The sequence below is a fragment of the Acinonyx jubatus genome, chromosome A2, assembly GCF_027475565.1.
Source record: "Acinonyx jubatus isolate Ajub_Pintada_27869175 chromosome A2, VMU_Ajub_asm_v1.0, whole genome shotgun sequence".
Lineage (NCBI taxonomy): Eukaryota > Metazoa > Chordata > Mammalia > Carnivora > Felidae > Acinonyx > Acinonyx jubatus.
The window spans coordinates 34598002-34616716 of record NC_069383.1 but is presented as its reverse complement, the minus strand read 5'-3'; the positions used below and the strand labels follow the sequence as shown (position 1 = coordinate 34616716).

General features: G+C 36.6%; 1 long non-coding RNA gene across 2 annotated transcripts in view; it reads right to left on the bottom strand.

The window, feature by feature from the left end:
• The window catches only part of LOC128314737 (uncharacterized), a 37567-nt gene extending 21963 nt beyond the window's left edge, over positions 1-15604 (bottom strand). The window contains exon 1 of one of the 2 annotated variants that reach the window (XR_008296708.1): positions 15326-15604. This is a non-coding gene — a long non-coding RNA (uncharacterized LOC128314737). Of the gene's footprint in view, positions 1-3708; positions 3836-15325 lie in introns of those variants that run through there. The other variant, XR_008296707.1, reaches the window with a different exon arrangement.
• Positions 15605-18715: the final 3111 nt, after the last annotated feature.

The window sequence follows — 18715 nt, the reverse complement described above, 5'->3', positions numbered from 1 at the left end:
TAAGAGTGTGGAGGGAATGAGTAAGCCCTGGCTTGATGCCTGACAGTTTACAAGGCCCTGCACAATTATTTTTTCAGCCGAAGTGCAAAAATCCATATTTGTCTCTGCTACTGCCAGGAAAAAATATCCTAGTATAGCTTATGAATAATATTCAAAAATGAACGAAGCACATCTATTTAATCAACTTGTTTCTTCTTATAGCTATAAAGGCCAATGTTACTTAAAATCCCACTCAGAGCCACTGGTAAACATCAACTACTGTTTACCAGATGTACCTTACTACTTTAGAAATGTCATTTTATTATATTTAAACAAGGTAATTTGCAACCCCCTGCACCATTTATAGGTGTCTCTTTCTCAGTCCCTTTAAAAAGGAAATTCATTAAACAGGAACACAGTGTTTTTTATGTGACAATTTTATCTGTTTTTAACCAATCTATGCTGCACTTTAGCCATTTGAGTGTTTACCTTCTAAGTATCTATTAGAGTAACTGCACTGAAGAATATTTTAACTCTCATACTAATAAAAATAAATAGGATTAAGAAAATGGAACTCCTTTCATAAAAACATTCCTTCACAATAAGATTAACATTTTTCCCTTGTTAAAAATGACAGCTACTTTCTATGTGTTCTTTTTCCTTTCAATTAAATAATCCTTAGCATTTTATAGAGAGAAAGGTTTTTTGTTTGGTTTTTGTAGTTTTTGTTTTCCCTAGTGAGCAAGCATTTAAACTTCCTCCTAATTTGGTAACACTGGCATAAAACATGCTAGTATAGTGCAAAATAACACTGAATCTTGTTTCCTATTTTGGTGACAATTATTCTGTATTAACATGCTTTGATATTTAGGATGGTTAAAAATGTTTTTCAAATGGGCTAAGTATGTTTAATTAAATGATTTTCCAGATTGTTTCTCGACCCTAATCCCACAACTCTGGGGTATTTACAATCCTTTAAAAATTTCTGCTATTTATTCTGAAGATTTTATGAAGTCATAAGGTAGGAGTGTGAGCTTCTCAGAGTCGTTAATGTGTTAGAGATGTACACTAGAGGTGATCCTTACAATTTAAACTTAAGAATTATCGATAGCTATAAAAGCACTCGTTCAAAACCACCTAACCTTCTTAGCTGGTTAAAACAGTATAATCCTCTCAGTTATTAGAAGACCTTTGAAGTGAAACACAGAAAGTCAGCCCTTCTGCCTGTTTTTAAAATTCTCCTTGACTACAGACTAAATCATAGGGCAGTGTGGGCTCAACCCCATCTGCATGGTGAGCAGCGAATTACTTTACTTGAACTTTGCTCTAGTCAGGACATTTTGGGGCTTATAAATCTTGAATTCATCTAAGTTCACCTTAAATTAGCCTTGCGAAAACACACTCCAAACTCTAGTTGTCAGCCTAGTGGCTTTTGGCCAGATGCCACTCAGCAGCTGAAACACTGATTAATTGTCATCTTCTCTCTCTCTCTTTTTTGTCTTATATACAATTTTTAAGGAAAAAGAAAGAGTATGCAAGCTAGTATGATGTGAAGGATAATTCTAGCTGAATAATGGTACTGTTAGCAGGTACATTTTATATTTAAAATATATGTGATGAAAAGAGAGGGCTTGGCAGCTTCACTGTATATACAAAAATGCCATCTACTGCACAAGGAATCTGGGGCTGGGCCAGAGGTTTGGCTAAGCCATGCCAAGATACAACAGATTTTTCAATTTTCCAGCAAATAGAAACAAAATACTAGTTTCAGAAGGTGTACTCAACAAACACTTCCAAATGTGTTTCTGATTTGTGGTCAGAATGTTTTTACTGCTGGTGCCCTGCACTTTTGAGACATTTATTTCCTAAAAGAAAGATTCCTTTCTATAAACCTCAACTGTCTGTTTTTCAAAGCAATTTAAAATCAAACACACAAATAAAATTCTTAACATATGGAAACCTTCATATAAGGCCTTACGTATTCAGAGTTAAAATTGTTTTATAAACTGTAATGCTTTACAGATGAAAATACATAGAGGATGACTGTTTTTAGCACTAATGCTTTTTGACAGCGTTAAACCTTGTTTTAGTAATTGACATCAAAATGTTTGGTGGTTTTAAATGGACCATTAATAAAAATGGCATGTTTTAAGTTTTTTAGAAATTGTGCTTAATACTGTGAAGTGGGATAAAATTGCAAATGTAATACTGCATTTTTATTATTTAAAAAAAATCCTTATAACAAAACAACTCCCGTTCTCCCTCATATCTCCAGAGGAATTTCTGAATCTCAAAGGGGGAATCTCTTCTTCATCCATCCTCAGAATCTATAGAGAAATGGACCTTTTGGAAGTCCACTTCCAAAAGAAAGTTTGTTCCCAGAACAAACAAAAGAAAGAAAGTTCCCAGTTTGGAAGAAGACAAAATAACAAAAGAAGAAAAAACAAAAACATAATTGACATTTTCTGCCACCAGGACTCTAGAAGGCAGCTGAATTCAATTGGATCCTATGAAACCAAGAAAATATAATTAAAGGTCACTACAATGAACTGGCAGTCCTATCAGAAGACCTGAATTTTGGTGCCACCTCTGTCATAAATCATATTGTGTTCAGGAAACCACTAAAACTTCTCTGAGCCTCAACCAACTCATCCACAAAATGGAAATAGTAATATTTACTCTGCCAAAGAAGAAACACTATTGGGTCAAGCTCATACTGTATGTGAAAAATCTTTGTATTTGAAAGCACAATTATTCAATTCCATTTAACTCAACAAGCATCTACTGAGTACTGATTAGTTCTCATCCACAACGCATGGGAGAGAAGAAATAAACAGGAAAGTTATGAACCTCATCCTTGCGAAAATTTTAAAGAATAAATTGTTGGAAGGTAGAAAATGGAATGAAGTTGGGCTAGAGACCCATTTCGTTCACAGAGGACAATTTGAAAAACAAAATTAGGGCAGGAAATAGTGTTTCTGGAACTTCAAGTGATCCAGCACTACCAACATGAGGATCAATTGGTAAACAGAAACAAGTATGTTTGGGCATACTGTCGTATGTAAAAGAACACTGTAAAAGGTTGCCATTCATTTGTCCATTCAATGAACATTTATTAATGCCTGTCATGAGATAGGAACTATACTGGTCAGTCAGTAAACAGAGGTGATATAGAGATACCTATAGGATAGGCTCTAACTTCACTGTACAAATAGTCCAGAGTAGGAGACCTTGGACCTGACTAAGCAGGAAACTGCAAAGTATAATTCACATTTTACAGAGACCACTCTGCCATCTACATAGGGGGTAGTTCCAGGGAATAAAAAATGGAGAGTTATGTTACTGCAAGGGCCTTTCTTTCCAGTGCCTCTGGGTCTTCCCTGTCCAGTTCCTCCTTGGTTCCTAAGCCTTTGATTACCTTAATAATAATAATGAAACAAATCTGCCATAGTGGATGTGATGAACACAACAAAGAGGATTTAATTTGGAAAGGGGTAAAACTATTAGGTAGTTCTATAGGACACAGGGAAGACACAAAGTAGTTAAAAACCACTGGGTTATAGTTTGAAAAAAATTAAGTTAGAAATTGAGATATTGGGAAGTCAGAAATTTAGGGCTGAGTAGCTGTCATTCAAGTAAAGAATATTGAGAGTAGAAGAGATGAAAAATAAATATTTAAATGGTGTAAATAAATGAAAACAGTAACCCTGATTATCTTTAAAATTTTACCAGAAAAACACAGGATAATGGTGGAGACGGCGTTGAAGTTGGAAATGCGATTTGTGGGAGAATGCACAGCTCAGAAATTGGGGTTTCAGGCTGAGACCCAGACAGAAGTGTTTGCTTTCATTAAAAGAAGTATAAAAAAAAAGTCCCTAGGAATTTACATCAATCAATAAATACTGAGGTACTTTAGAGATACAAAAAGAGATACTACTCTCAAGGAGACTGCATTTTAATAGGACTGACAGATGTAACATGTTTTGTAAAAATATAAAACAGTTTCAAGTATTGTTAAGTAAATCAAAGAGAAAAAGATAAAGTCTCCTCTAGCTAAAGGTAGTTGGAGAAGACTTCTCTGAAGAAATACTTTCTGAACTGAGTGTTGAATAATGAGGAGACAACAGCAAATCATCCGGCACAGGAGCAGGACATGAGGCTGAGATACAAAAACTCTAGGATAGTGAACATCTGAGGAATGCAAGGAAGGCCTCTGTGGCCAGAATGTACTGACTAAAAGAGAAAACAAGGAAATGAGGTCAAAGATATAGGCAAAAGCCAGACAGTACAATCTTAGAGGTCATAGCAAAGAGTATGGATTTCCTTTTGGCTATAATGTGAATCAGTAAAGGGTTTTAGGTGAGAAATGACAGCTATTGTTTTAGAAAGATAACTGGCTGTTATGTGGATAAGCTTTTGGTGGGAGTGAGTGGGGTTGAGGGTAAAGGTGTAAAGACAGAGCAAATTCTTAGGAGGCCATTTGGGCAGTACAAGCTGCCAGTGGCTCAGGGGAGGAACATGTGTTTGGTGGGGGAGGGAGGTGTGAAATAGGAAATCAAGAGTTTTGTATTGGTCATGAAAAAGTGATACTCCTACTAGACATTTATTTATACGAGGAAATCACCACAACTAAAGGGAAAGGTCTGGAAGACAGAAATAAATTTGAACATCATCAGCACAGAGATGTTACTTCAAGCCAAGACTAAATAAAGTGAAAGGAAAAGATGATGAACAGAGCCCTGTGCAATTCTAACATTTAAAAGTCTGGTGTAGAAAGAGAAACAAGAGAAGAAAATCGAGGGAAAGCCACCCCACACAGAAAATGTACTAAGAGTAAAGGAGTAGTCAAATAGTTAATACACTGATGAGAGGTCAATAAAATTTTTTTTAATGTATCAATTCATTTTGCAAGATGAAGAAAATTGGTGACTTTGATAAATCTAATTTAATATTGTGATGGGAATGACTGAAGAGGGCTGAGTGAACAGCAGGAGTAATAACACTGAATATAGGCTCCTTGACTGCCATTATCTCTATTAAAGGGGTTTAACTATGGGGCCCCTGGGTGGCTCAGCTGGTTAAGCTTCCAACTTCAGCTCAGGTCATGATTTCATAGCCTGTGAGTTCGAGCCCTGCATAGGGTTCTGTGCTGAAAGCTCAGAGCCTGGAGCCTGCTTTGGATTCTGTGTCTCCCTCTCTCTCTGCCTCTCCCCCAACTTGTGCTCGCTCGCTCTCTCTCTTTCAAAAATAAATAAACATTAAAAGAAAAAAAATTTTAAGGGGGTTTAACTCCATTGAAAGAGAAATTCTTCCATTCATATGTGCCCTGGATGCCATCTGCTCTCAGCTTCTCTTACACTTTACTCCTATAATATTCCCCTTTCACTCCTGGAACCTTAGCTTCTCACTGTTATAATAAGCATTCTTATTAGCATAATATGGCTTAATTTTCACCAATCTTAAAATAGTTCTCTTAATCCTCTTTCCCCATTATAGTCACTGTCCCAGATAATTTTTTTAATCCATATCAAATGTATCAAAAAATATATCAAAGATTAGAGTTATCCTTAGAAGAAGGGCAGAAACATGATCCCCTCGAGGCTTTCTATCCACTATGGGGGTCAGGCAGGCTGCAGAACTGGAACAGATTAATTGTTAACATAAACATGGGGTCAGGAATTCACAGGGATCACCATGCCAAGGATCAGAGAAAAAAACAGTGTACTTCATGATTAGAACATACTGCTAAAATTCCCTAGAAATGGCAGTCATCAAAGGCAGACGAATATTGGCACTTGAAGTAAGCACTGAAAGGACCCAGCAATGGAGAGTATTCATGAACCCAAGGCCACCAGGATCTCCATTATGGTGGCAGATTGTCCTGTGGTAATTATAAACCATGGCAGAGAATGCGTGAAACTCCTGTGTTAAATTCCTAATGATGTACCAATCAACAAGAAAAATGTTTAACTTTCTTTAAAAAATGAGTTTTGAAAGACCACACACCAGGAAAGCAGAATAGTTTGGAGCAAGTCCTTCTGTGAGAATCTATAGTAAAAAATTGAACAGTCTTGTCTTTCGTATTAAATTTAAGCAAACTCTACTCTTCTCACTACTGGTGAAGTTTGCTTAGCATTAAGTTGGGAAAAGAAAACCACAGCTGCCCTCAAGAATGGAAATGGAAACCATGAAGTGCTTCAGGTATGCTTTAGCCTCTTAAAATAAGCCTCTTAGCAGGGGAGTTTGTGGTAGGTATAGTAGTAGATATAATCAAATGTCTTAAGTCCTTTCAGGCTACTATAACAAAGTATCATCAATTGAGTGTGCTCATAAACAACAAAAATTTATTTCTCATAGTTCTAGAGGCTGGAAGCCCAAGATCAGGGTGCCACCAGCATGGTCAAGTTCTAGTGGGAAACTTCTTCCAAACTGCAGGGTGCTGACTCCTTGTATTCTTACATGAAAGAAGGACAGACATGGAGCTTTCTGGAGTCCTTTCATAAAGGCACTCATCACATTCATGAGGGCTCCACCCTCATGACTTAATTACCTCCCAAAGGCTTCACCTCCTAATACAGTCACTGGAGGTTAAGACTTCAACTTATGAATTAAACACACAAATTTCAACAAATATTCAGTCCACTGCATCAGATTTTTCCATTTTCTGCTAGAAACAACCTCCCAAACCAAACTACACCCAGTTTGAGACTAAGTCTAGCAATTTTCTTTTAGTGTGGTAGGACAGACCAGAGGAAAGATGGCAATCACCATAGATCTGACTCTGGCCCTTACCACATATCAGAAGGCCCACAGAGACGCCCCACATTTATATTAGTTGTGGCAGAGGCACATTACATGGCTCACTGGACCTTTACAAAAAAAAAATAGTAACTCAATAAACAACCATCATCTTATCCCTACCAGAGACCTATTAAATCAAAGCACTGGCCTGTTTACTGACCAGTGTACTAAGGGGAAAATAAAAGCAGATAGATTTAGGCAGTAAACCCCAAAGATAACAACAGTAATTCCATTTTACCCAATCGAAGGGAGTAGGCAGGATTTATGTCAGGAATGACAGCATGCTGATGGTTGGAGAATGATAGGAGCCTCCAAATAGTAGGAATAGGTGTGTGGCCCTTCATTAGTTCTCTAGAGGAAAATGTAGGAGTTTTAACAAACTAATACCTTCTTTGCTCTGCTGCCCTCCCCTGATTTCTTCTTTTTCTCCAACTTCGAAGGAGGAGTCTGTGTCTTCCTGCACAGCACTAAGGCCTTCTGGAGGACAATCAGGTTAAATGGGAGGACTTTTTCAATAAAAGAAACTAGAGGCTTATATTGGAAAAAACAGAAATCATGAACAGGAGTAAAAGATATACTAGACTGAGTTTTGCACAGGGATTTAGTGTTTTGGAGAAGCAGCTGTCATCCACATGGAGAGTGAAACAAAGAGGCAATAATGAGCGGGGAGGTTTAAGGTGCAATTGCCATTTATTAGCAATGTACTTCCTCCTTTTGGATATTTTCTCAGAGACAGATTACATTAGAGATTAGAATTTCTTTTGATTATAGTTTTCCTTTGGACTACTGTTTCTTCAAATGTGATTCCATGTGGGGGCAAAGGCCCTAATTTTATGTGTGTTTTATTTTTGGTAATATAAACAAGATAAAATATGAGTGTAAACTAGGCTGTAGCCTTGGTGATTTTAGAATAGGAAAGAATGAAGAAATACTGAGAATATAGAATCAACAGGGTAATTGCCTTGGACATTAAAGGGAGAAGAGGGAAAAATAGTTTAGGATGTTTACCAGGCTTAGTTGATTGGTTAAGTGAGAATGCCAACAACTATGGAGGTTGGGGAAGAAAAACAATAACCCACCCTGAGGATAACCAATAGGCAATGAGATATCAATGTTTAGAGCTCATGGCAGAGTTAAAGCCAGAGAGTTCCCTGCATACAGGAAAAAATAAACTTGTGGGAAGAGATGAGAGTCTCTAAAGTAGATAAATCAATCAAGATCCCAACAGGAATCCAAGGGCATCTTGAGATTGTTAATTGGCCAACTGTTAATTGAAAATCTTAAATGTTAGGTGCAACTGATACTGTTCAGATAATGCAGCAATGGAAATTGGAGGGGAAAAAAATCACCTGATAAAATAAATTGTAGCTGCTACACTCTTCATTTCTGTAGTAGGTCACAAGGTCTATACTGATAATCATAGCTAATTTGCTATAATTCTGTGCTCTCCTTTCCCTCTGCCAGCCCCTTTTAACTAGACAAGGTTTGGATCTGGTAGGGTAATGAATACCTTCATTCCCATAAATTATAAGCTGCTGGTGGTTATGTCTTCCTTGGGTTACCACAATTTCCCAAGGACTGTTAGATAAGGAAGTATCAAGTGGTATCCATGATCCAGCTGAGTTTTAAACACAGTCCCTTTTCTTCTATTCTGTAACGCTAATTGTGATAAATCATTCAGGATAGAATAGTGACCTTCACTTTCTCTACCTGATGGTTCAGCATCATGAGAAACTCAAAGTGTCCAGAGAATAGTCTTTCAATTTATTGGAAATATGTTGATGTTTTCTGGTAAAGCATCTCTCTCCTAGGCACTATACTTTCAAATTTATGAACTATACTCTTGGAGACAGAAAGCAAAAATTCTTCTAGGGCATAATTAAGAGTAATTGCATAAGTTGCATTTCTATACACCAATAATGAGGAAGCAGAAAGAGAAATCAAGGAATAGATACCATTATAAATGGAAGGTTAGTAATAAACCTAACCAAAGAGGTGAAAAATCTATACACTGAAAACTATAGAAAGCTTATGAAAAAAATTGAAGAAGACACAAAAAAATGGAAAAACATTCCATGCTCATAGATTGGAAGAATATTGTTAAAATGTCAACACTACCCAAAGCAATCTAAATATTCAATGCAAACCCTTTCAAAATAACACCAGCATTCTTCACAGAGCTAGAACAAATGATCCTAAAATTTGTATGGAACCAGAAAAGACTGCAAGTAGCCAAAGCAATCCTGAAAAAGAAAACCAAAGCTGGGGCACCACAATTCCGGACTTCAAGCAGTATTACAAAACTGTAATCATCAAGACAGTATGCTACTGGCACAAAAACATACACACAAATCAATGGAAGAGAACAGAGAACCCAGAAATGGACCCACAAACATATGGCCAACTAATCTTTGACAAAGCAGGAAAGAATATCCAGTGGAATAAAGACAGTCTCTTCAGGAAATGGTGTTGAGAAAACTGGACAGCAACATGCAGAAGAATGAACCCGGACCACTTTCTTACATCATACACAAAAATAAACTCAAAATGGATCAAAGACCAAAACATAAGACAGGAAGCCATCAAAATCTTAGAGGAGAAAGCAGGCAATAACTTCCTTGACTTCAGCCACAGCATCTTCTTACTTCACGTATCTCCAGAGGCAAGGGAAACAAGCAAAGATCAACTACTGGGACCTCATCAAGATAAAAAGCTTCCACACAGCGAAGGGAACTAAAAGGCAACCAACAGAATGGGAGAAGATGTTTACAAATGACACATCAGATAAAGGGCTAGTATCCAAAATTTATAAAAAACTTATCAAATTCAATACCCAAAAAAACAAATAATCCAGTGAAGAAATGAGCAAAAGATATGAATAGACACTTTTCCAAAGAAGACATCCAGATGGCCAACAGACATATGAAAAGATGCTCAACATCACTCATAATCAGGGAAATACAAATCAAAACCACAATGAGATACCACCTCACACCTGTCAGAATGGCTAAAATTAACAACTCAGAAAACAACAGATGTTGGCAAGGATGTGGATAGAGGAACCCTTTTGCACTGCTGGTGGGAATGAAAACTGATGTAGCCACTCTGGAAAACAGTACAGAGATTTTAGAACTACCCTATGACCCATCAATTGCACTACTATATACTTACCTAAAGGATACAGGAGTGCTGATTCAAAGGAGCACATGCACCTCCATGTTTACAGCACCACTATTGACAGCGGCCAAAGTATGGAAAGAGTCCAAATATCTTCTGACTGATGAATGGATAAAGAAGAAATAGCGCGCACACACACACACACACACACACACACACACACACACACACACAATGGAATATTACTAGGTCATCAAAAATAATGATATCTTGCCATTTGCAACAACATGAATGGAACTAGGGTGTATTATGCTAAGCAAAATAAGTCAGAGAAAGACAAATATCATATGGTTTCACCCATATGTGGAATTTAAGACAAACAGATGAACATAAGGGAAGGCAAGCAAAAATAATATAAAAACAGAGAGGGAGACAAACCGTAAGACTCTTAAATATAAAGAACAAACTCAGGGTTGCTGGTGGGGTGTTGGGTGGGAGGAAGGGCTAAGATGGTGAGCGGCATTAAGGAGGGCACTTGTTGGGATGAGCACTGGGTGTTATATGTAAGTGATGAATCACTAAATCCTATTCCTGAAATTATTATTACACTATATGTTAACTAACTTGGATTTAAATTTAAAAAATAAAAAATAAATAAAAAGAATTCTCAGTGAAAAAAAAAGTAATTGTAAGAAGGGTCATTTCCACTTCTATGCCTTAACTCTCAGACCCATACATTCCACCTACTGGGCCTAAACTAGCATTGGCTTCTGGTTTAAGGCATACATCTCATCCTGTAAGAATATTCACCCTCCTCTCACAAGGTGTTTTCTCATTGTTTGCACTATAACTGAGGTTTTAGCAGGTCATTTAACTGGTCAAGAAAGCTGCTTCTAGATGAGACATGTGGTAAACACTGGTGAATTCTGGAATTGTGGGACCACTGTCAGGAAATGTGGCCCTAGTCAGACAAAACATGTGGAAGAAAATTACAGTTGATAGGTCATTCTACAAATTCATAAATGAGGCTACTAGTGGAAGCATTGCACACACTGAAAGCAAGTTGCTATCCAGAATAAGTTGGACACTCAGCAGTAGCAAGACCCAAATCAGCCTTAGCAGAAAACCCATGCAGAGCCCCTATCCCTGATGATATAGTCATTTTATACATGATACACTGAGCAAGCACCGAGTGTCTGAAGTAAGATAAATATTATCTATGGGGTAGGTTGTGGTGAAGTTTTGGAGTGATGGTAGGGTGGTCCAGAGCCAACAACCAAGAAAGAATTCTTGAAGACGTCTCTGGTGCAAAAAGGTGGTTTTATTACAGCATGGAAACGGGACCTGTGGGCAGAAAGAACTGCACTGTGGTAGTGATGGGTAACTCATTATATACCCTCAGGTTGGGAGGGGGTCAGGGATAGAGTAAGTCCCTAAGGAGTATTGGAAGCAAGGTTTCCAGGACTTTGAGGGGTTAGCTGTTGCTAGGGAAATGCCACTTATTACCATTTAATAAAACCTCAGTCATGATACCCTTCAGATGTATATGGGGGGCCATAAGGGTGAAGTATGATTGCCAGCATATACCTTGGGGCAGTTGAGATAAAGGAAGTAGACTTACAGGATCCTCGAGTTTGGGATAATGTTAAGCTAAGATTCTCTTTTGCCCCTAGCGAAGTGTCATCATCTAAGTAGCTGAGCTCTTAAAGGCAGGTCATTCTGCAGGTTTCAAAGACTTGTCAATGGGCTATAGGCAGTAAGGGAATTTAATTATTCATTTGCCTTAGTTTCCCACATTCCATGGCAATCACTTAAACCCCTTTCCTTCATTCTTGGGTAACCAGGAATGTCTGAGCAATATCACACATAGTTCCATGTGGGGGCGAAGGGGGGGCAGTGCCAGCCTGTATTTTGCCCTCAGCTTGCCCTACACTCCCTCATCAGGTCACCTTTCCCAACAAATTACTGACAGCCTGTTCTGCAACACTGAGCATTACACAAAATATTGTCCTACTCCCTACCTTTTCAGAATTGTCATCCCACATACCTGTCCCTCATATGCGTTTTTTTAATTGTTCAATATTTCATTGAAAAATTTTCCAGTCCCTGATAAGCCAAGTAAGTTGTTAGGCACTACCAACACTATCAGTGTAGATCTGCTTCTCAAGTCATCTCTTTTCACACATACAGTGGACAACGAGATGGATATACTAGCATGTTTTCTTTTCACTTTGAATAGGACTACAATACAATATCCATCCACTTCCTTCCATTTTTCTTGCTCTGGAAAATGGTGTCCCTGTGCATCAAAACAAGGGAGGCCATCCAATACCGCTCACCAGTGATTAATATAACAAAGTGTTAAAACTAGAATATTCTAAGCCTGTCATGGAATTTTGTTTTCCTTGCCGGAGTAAATAATGAAATTTTAATTAATGAGACTGAAGAGAATTATGTTTAGGGACTGCTGGAAATGAGCCCTTCTCCTAAAAAGTTATGTGTAAAAGGAACAGACCTATTTTGCCCAAATATTGTTGTGTGCATGTGACATGTGAATCTAAAGCAAACATCTCAGGAAAATGAAGGACAGTAGCTTAAGAACAGAAGCTAACAAACTGATGGTGGCACGAAGGAAAGATAGAAAGAATGTGGTTTCTAGATTATATTGTTGAGCCACTGAGTTAACCATCCTTGGAACTGCTCTGCCGGTGGGCTTCTTGTTTGCAAGATAACGGATTCAAAAATACGCAAGTGACTAAATGAAAGAGGTAGGGCAAAGGCACCTTTCTAATCTAGAAGTGTGAGAACCTTGAAGAGGCAGGGAAAGGGAAGATAATTAGAACGTGTAATAAATAAAATTGGAGCCTATTATTGAGTTGTTTTCTAAAAGATAAGAGAGTGAATGAAGCTGGGATAAATGTAGGATTACAGGTGGTTCTTTCCACCCAAGTATATTTTTTAAGCTCTCATGTAAAGGCCATCAGTCCTGAGAATCATGAGGTTCAGCAAAACATCAAATCTAAACAACAATATTGTCTAAAGAGTGACTTTATAGCTCCTTTGCTATCACCGCAACGTTGGCATCATCCGAGTTTACTAGAATTACAGAATCTCATGTTCCACCTAGTTCAACTTAATCAGAATCTTGCATTTTAATAAGTGATTCATAAGCACATTAAATTCTGAGAAACATTTTTTAAGACAAAATTTTGGATGCAGTTATTAGCACATGGAATTGACAAGAAAAAAATGGACTGAAAGCTTATTAAGTTCTTGAGGAAAATGTATTTCCATTGGGTTTTCTATTACTTGCTGCTAAATGTAAATTCATTGATACAGAAGGGATAGATTTTGAATGGAAGATCTTAAACTTATTTATAACCTCTTTTCTGTTAGTATAGTAAATATATTTGGATCGTAAAGCATGAAAACTAAGGAGCATTAGCATTTGAATTCTGAGCATCTTAATTCTGTAAGATGAGGAAACAAATGTAGAGGCTTCAGAACGTACAATGTTTAAATAACTGCTTAAGAAGACAATAAAGTAAATATCACATGAAAGAGGACATGATTAACAAATGAAAGCAAATCAGTATCATAGCCAGGCACTATCCATGTACTGGGAATAAAAATATGAATGGCTTAATCCCTGCCTGAAGAAAACACAGAGTCTAAATCAACTGTAAGCCAGGTGTCAGATCTAAATGAGTAGGACCAAACAAAGAATATACTTTTGACAGCCTGTGGCATGCATCTCACCAAACCATAAGTAGAAGCCTCATAGTGGGCTTTTTTTTTTTAATTTTTTAACTTTTTTGGTATACATTCCCCTTTTGCTGACAGCACAACAAATTTCCTTTGAGGTTCCAGCTCTCTCCCATTCTCCATGGACATAGTTCAAGTTAAGCTATACCATCGTTCCAGGGTAAGCATGAGATACAGACCCAGGCAAACAGAGCATTTTAATAGACTATACTACTGTTTGGAGCCATCATCTTAACCCTAGTCCCAACTCTAGTATGAAGAGTACATATGCCTTTTGTTATAGTACTTGAAGTGTTGCCCTGTAGGTCAAATATACTGGAGGGGAAGAAAACACTATCTAGAGTTTAAGTCTGGGAAACCAGAAAAAAATGATTCCATTTGTAGTGATAGAAATGTCAGTGAGTGAAGAGCATTTGGGAAGGAAGATGAAGAATTCAATTTTAGATAATGAGATTTAATTTGAAATAATACTTATTATTTCTTTTTTATTATAAAAGTAATGCCTGGCTTTGTAGATAATTTTGAATACAGGGAAAAACGGAAGGAAGACATTTAAAATAACCCTGTTAACATTCTGATATATTTCCTTCCAAGTTTTCCTCCCCCCCCACACATAAATATATAAAACCAAAGTGGGATTATAATTTATACATATTCTTACGTCCTGCTATTTTCATTTAACATACACGTGAGTATTCCAATGTTTAAAAAAAACTTGAATATAGGATTTATGATGTCTACATACACATACATGTATTTTAAAGTTAATTTAACTCTTCACTTATTGACAGATTTCTTACTACTTTTACAATTACAAATATAACTACAATAAGAACATTTATATTGAAATCTGGATATGCCTCTAATAATTTCTTAGGAGAAAAGCCTAGAAATGGAATTATCAAGCCACATAATATGAAGTACTCTAAGGCAATGTAGAGATACACAGTGATTTCTCAAGAAAGTCTTTCAGGTAAAATGTCAGGAAGAATATAGATATGTAACTCTTCACCCTCACGCCAAATATCTCACAAAAATGGCATATTATACACAGACCTACATGTGTGTATGTATCAAATTATTAAGGAAAACTGTGTGACACCATCCTGTAGTCTCTGCATACTGTATAAGGGTAAGCTCAGCCTAATTAGTTTTCTTTCTACGTGGTCCTTGTAAGCAAAAGGCCAGCACAGAGGAGTTTTGTATTGTACCAAGTGACAAAACAGAAATAGTGCTCAATATATGTAGAGGAAATGCAGGCAGAAAGGGGAGCACTGCTTTGAAGACGCAAAGTAATTTTTCTCTGCGGGGGGGGGGGGTGGGGAGGGGGGAACAAAAGATATATATAATATATCTATTCTTAAAAACTAGAAGATTAGTATTCTTAATGCTCAACAGGGTATTGCATCTATAAAACTATAGCACTTATTACAAAAAAGAAAGAACCCAAGTTTTGTGAAGACAAAATAGAGATTTTAAAACACAAGACCACAATCTGTTCAGTTAAAAAGTACAATGGACGGATTAAGCCTCATTTTAGATACAGGGGAAAATCAAATTAACGCAATAAAAACAACAACAACAACAACAACAAACCCAAGACAGCAATTTCAGACGGGTAAAGATGTAAACACGAAGATAGTAAGTATCAGGAGGGCCTCACCAAGCGCTTCGCGTGCAGCCACTCCTGGGATTCTTCAGCTGCTGCGGAACCTGTGCCCAAAGCATGCTGGGATGGTGGAGGGCGGGGCCTGGCTCCACCTGGGCCTCGCTCCACCCGGGCCTAGCTCGCGGCCTGTGGCTTGAGGCAAGGAGCTCCGCTGCTTGTCCGTGTGGCTGCCGTCTGCTGGGACCAGGTGGGAAAGCTTGGAGGCAGCAGTGTGTTGTGAAGCTCAAATTACCTGGAAACAAGAAGTTGATCGTGGCCACGTAAAAGAATGACATTGTACAATTAAGTTCTCGGACTGGGGAGATTTTGTGGCCTGACGTTGACACGTTGACACGTTGACACGTTGACAAGAGCGCAGCAAAAAAGGCTGAGGATGCTATGCTCCTCTACAGACAGGATGCAATCACTGTGTCCATGGAGGCTGAATCATGCATTCCTGGAAGACTAGTATCCGGGGCCTGAACAGAGAAATCACCTGGAACAGTGGCAGTTACCAGGCACTTAGGCTTGTAGGCCTGCAGGAGCCCATGAAGTACTTTGTCTTTTCTGAAGAAAACCACTCCCACCCTCCATTTTGTCTCCAGGGGGCACCTAAAGTTAAAAATAGAAAAGGAAGGAAGAGAAAAAAAGATGGAAAGAAAGATTGAAAGAGAGAGAAAGAAAGAAAAGAGAAGGAAAGAAAGAAAGAAACAGAAAAGGAAAGGAAAGAATGGGCGAAGGGAGGGAGATAGCTAATAAAAATACTAGAGTCACAGAAAACAGATCTAGATGATTCAATATTTATATAATAGGAATCTTAGATACAAACAAACCAACAGACTCTGGGAACCAGGGAAACATTTATCAAACATGGCAGTTAAATGCATGGCTGGATTGGATATTGGATTAGGAAAAAAGTTACAAAGGACATTTTTGTAAAATTACCATTTGAACTAAATACTGGATAATAATGTATCAATGTTAAATTTTATTTGATAATTGTGTTTTGGGGATGTAAGAATTCCTTATTCTTAAGAGACACATATAGACATATTTAGGAGTGAAAAGTCATGATGTCTGTAACTTTCAAATGGTTAGGCAAAAAATAAACAATAGAGAGAGAATGTGCCCACAAATGTGCCAATATGTCAATTGATTAACTTAGATGAAAGATATAAGGTTGTTTATTGTAATACTCTTGCAACTTTTCTGTACGTTAAAAATTTTGAAAAAATATAAAAAACATGAAAAAATTTCAAAGATAATACTGGGATGCTAAGGAAAAGTGTAACCCTAAAAGATAACAGAAAAAAATTCTGTAGACATTTAGGAAGAAAACAAAAACAATTCATAGAGATCAGCATCTACACTACATAAGCAGAAAAAAAAATGGAGCAAGTTCTAAAAATGTCTAAAAACATAGAAACTAAGAATATATAATTCTTCCTCAGATGGAAATGGAAGTCTGTTTCCAGCCAACTGAAAAATAATACAAAACCAAGTTTGAGAGAATCAACATATAGGGGAAAATAATTTTAAAAGAAATCATTATATAAAATATTGTCTAAAAACCTATTGTTCAGGTCTGACTTTCTAATTGAGCTTGGTTTACTATAATTAATATTTCCTAAAAACTACCTCTCCTTCCTTTTTTTTTTTTCCACTTAGAATCCACATCTGGTGTTATATCCCTCAAAACATTCTCATTTTTTGTATTTGGGTTTTATCTCTTTATTAGATTTGTGAAAGACTGCTTAATTCTTGGCTTTCTCAAATATTCCTATCTGTAGTATTTGTTGAATAAATGGTGATCATGGACACCATTATCATTTTCTGAACATCAAACATAATTTTGCAACATTGGAACATTAAGTACAGTGTTATATAAAGTTTTCACTAAGAGCTTTTGCTTATTTAGTTATTGGGGCTCTTTCTCTGTGAAATGAATGTTCAAGTCTACTGCTCCCTTTTCTATTGAACTGTTTATTTTATTCATACTAATTTATAAGAATTTTATGAATATTCTGGATACTAATCATTTCTCAGTCATATAGATTGGAAATATATTCTCCTTGTTTGTAGCTTATCTTTTTACTCTCTTCATTGTATAGTCTGATGAAAATAACTAGAATTTTAATGTAGTTCGATATCATTTTTTCTTTCATGGTTCATGCTTTTTACATCTTGCTTCCATATCCCAAGATCATCAGTTATTTTGCCCTATTGCCATAATTTTTATAGATTTGTCACCTATACTTTATTATTTAATTTGCTTGAAATTTATTTGCATATATCAGTGAGGTAATGGTCAATTTTTATTCTTTCCAAGTGAATAAACCAATTGTCACAGAATCGTTTTTGAAAACTCCTCCTTTTGCCATTGATCTGAAAGGTCATTCTGGAATATTGGAACATTAAAATATAGTGTTTAACATTAAGTGTGATGTTTGCTGTAGGTAATCTACCAAGAATTCTTTATCAGGGCAAGGAAATTCCCTTTTATGTCCAGGTTGCAACAGATTTCTCTTGTGAAAGTACTTATCAAATACTTATTTTATATGGCTTGAGGTTAACATATGGCTTCCTTCTTTTTAACTTTTAATGTGATATATTACAAAAATTAATTTTTTTAAATATTAAAGCAACCATCCGTTGCTTGGACAAACTCAACTTTGTCTTTCCCCATCTCTGTCTCTTTTCTCTCTCTCTCTCTTTTTCTACCCTTCTTCCCTTCCTCCCTTCCTCCCTTCCTCCTGCTGTTTGGTTACACTTGAGTTCAATGCCAAATATTTTCTTTAGGAGTTTTGCATATATGTTTATGTGATATTCAGCTTATAATTTTCTTTCTCATCTTTATTGAGCTTTGCTATAAAGATTAAGTCAGTCTTTTAAAATGAATTAGGAAATAAACTATTTTTGTAATACTCTTGGAAAAGGTATAAACTTACTAAATCAATTCATTGTATATTTGGAAGAGCTTATTAGTAAAATCGTCTAGGCTAAAGTTTTCTTTGTGGAACAATTTTAAACTACAGGTTTAATCCTGATAAAGGCTATATAAAACTTTTCACATATCCATTTGTATCTGTTCCCATATACACTTTCACCATTTACTTTGGTGAGTTATATTCGTATAGAAATTTGTCCTTTACGTTTTCAAGTTTTCTTATCATGAAGATGTTTTTACTATTTTATCATTTTATCACCCTATATTTTGTAAGTATGTCCCTTTTTACATTTTTTAAATTACTAAAGTTGTTTTGCTTTTTTTATCTAGAGATTTTCCTGGGGTTTGTGAATTTTATCAGGTTTTTTGTTTGTTCGTTTTGGAGGGGTTTGGGGAGGCAATAAAGGCTTGGTTGATCCTTTCTCTTTTTTTAGTGTTTACTATTTATTTTTGAGAGA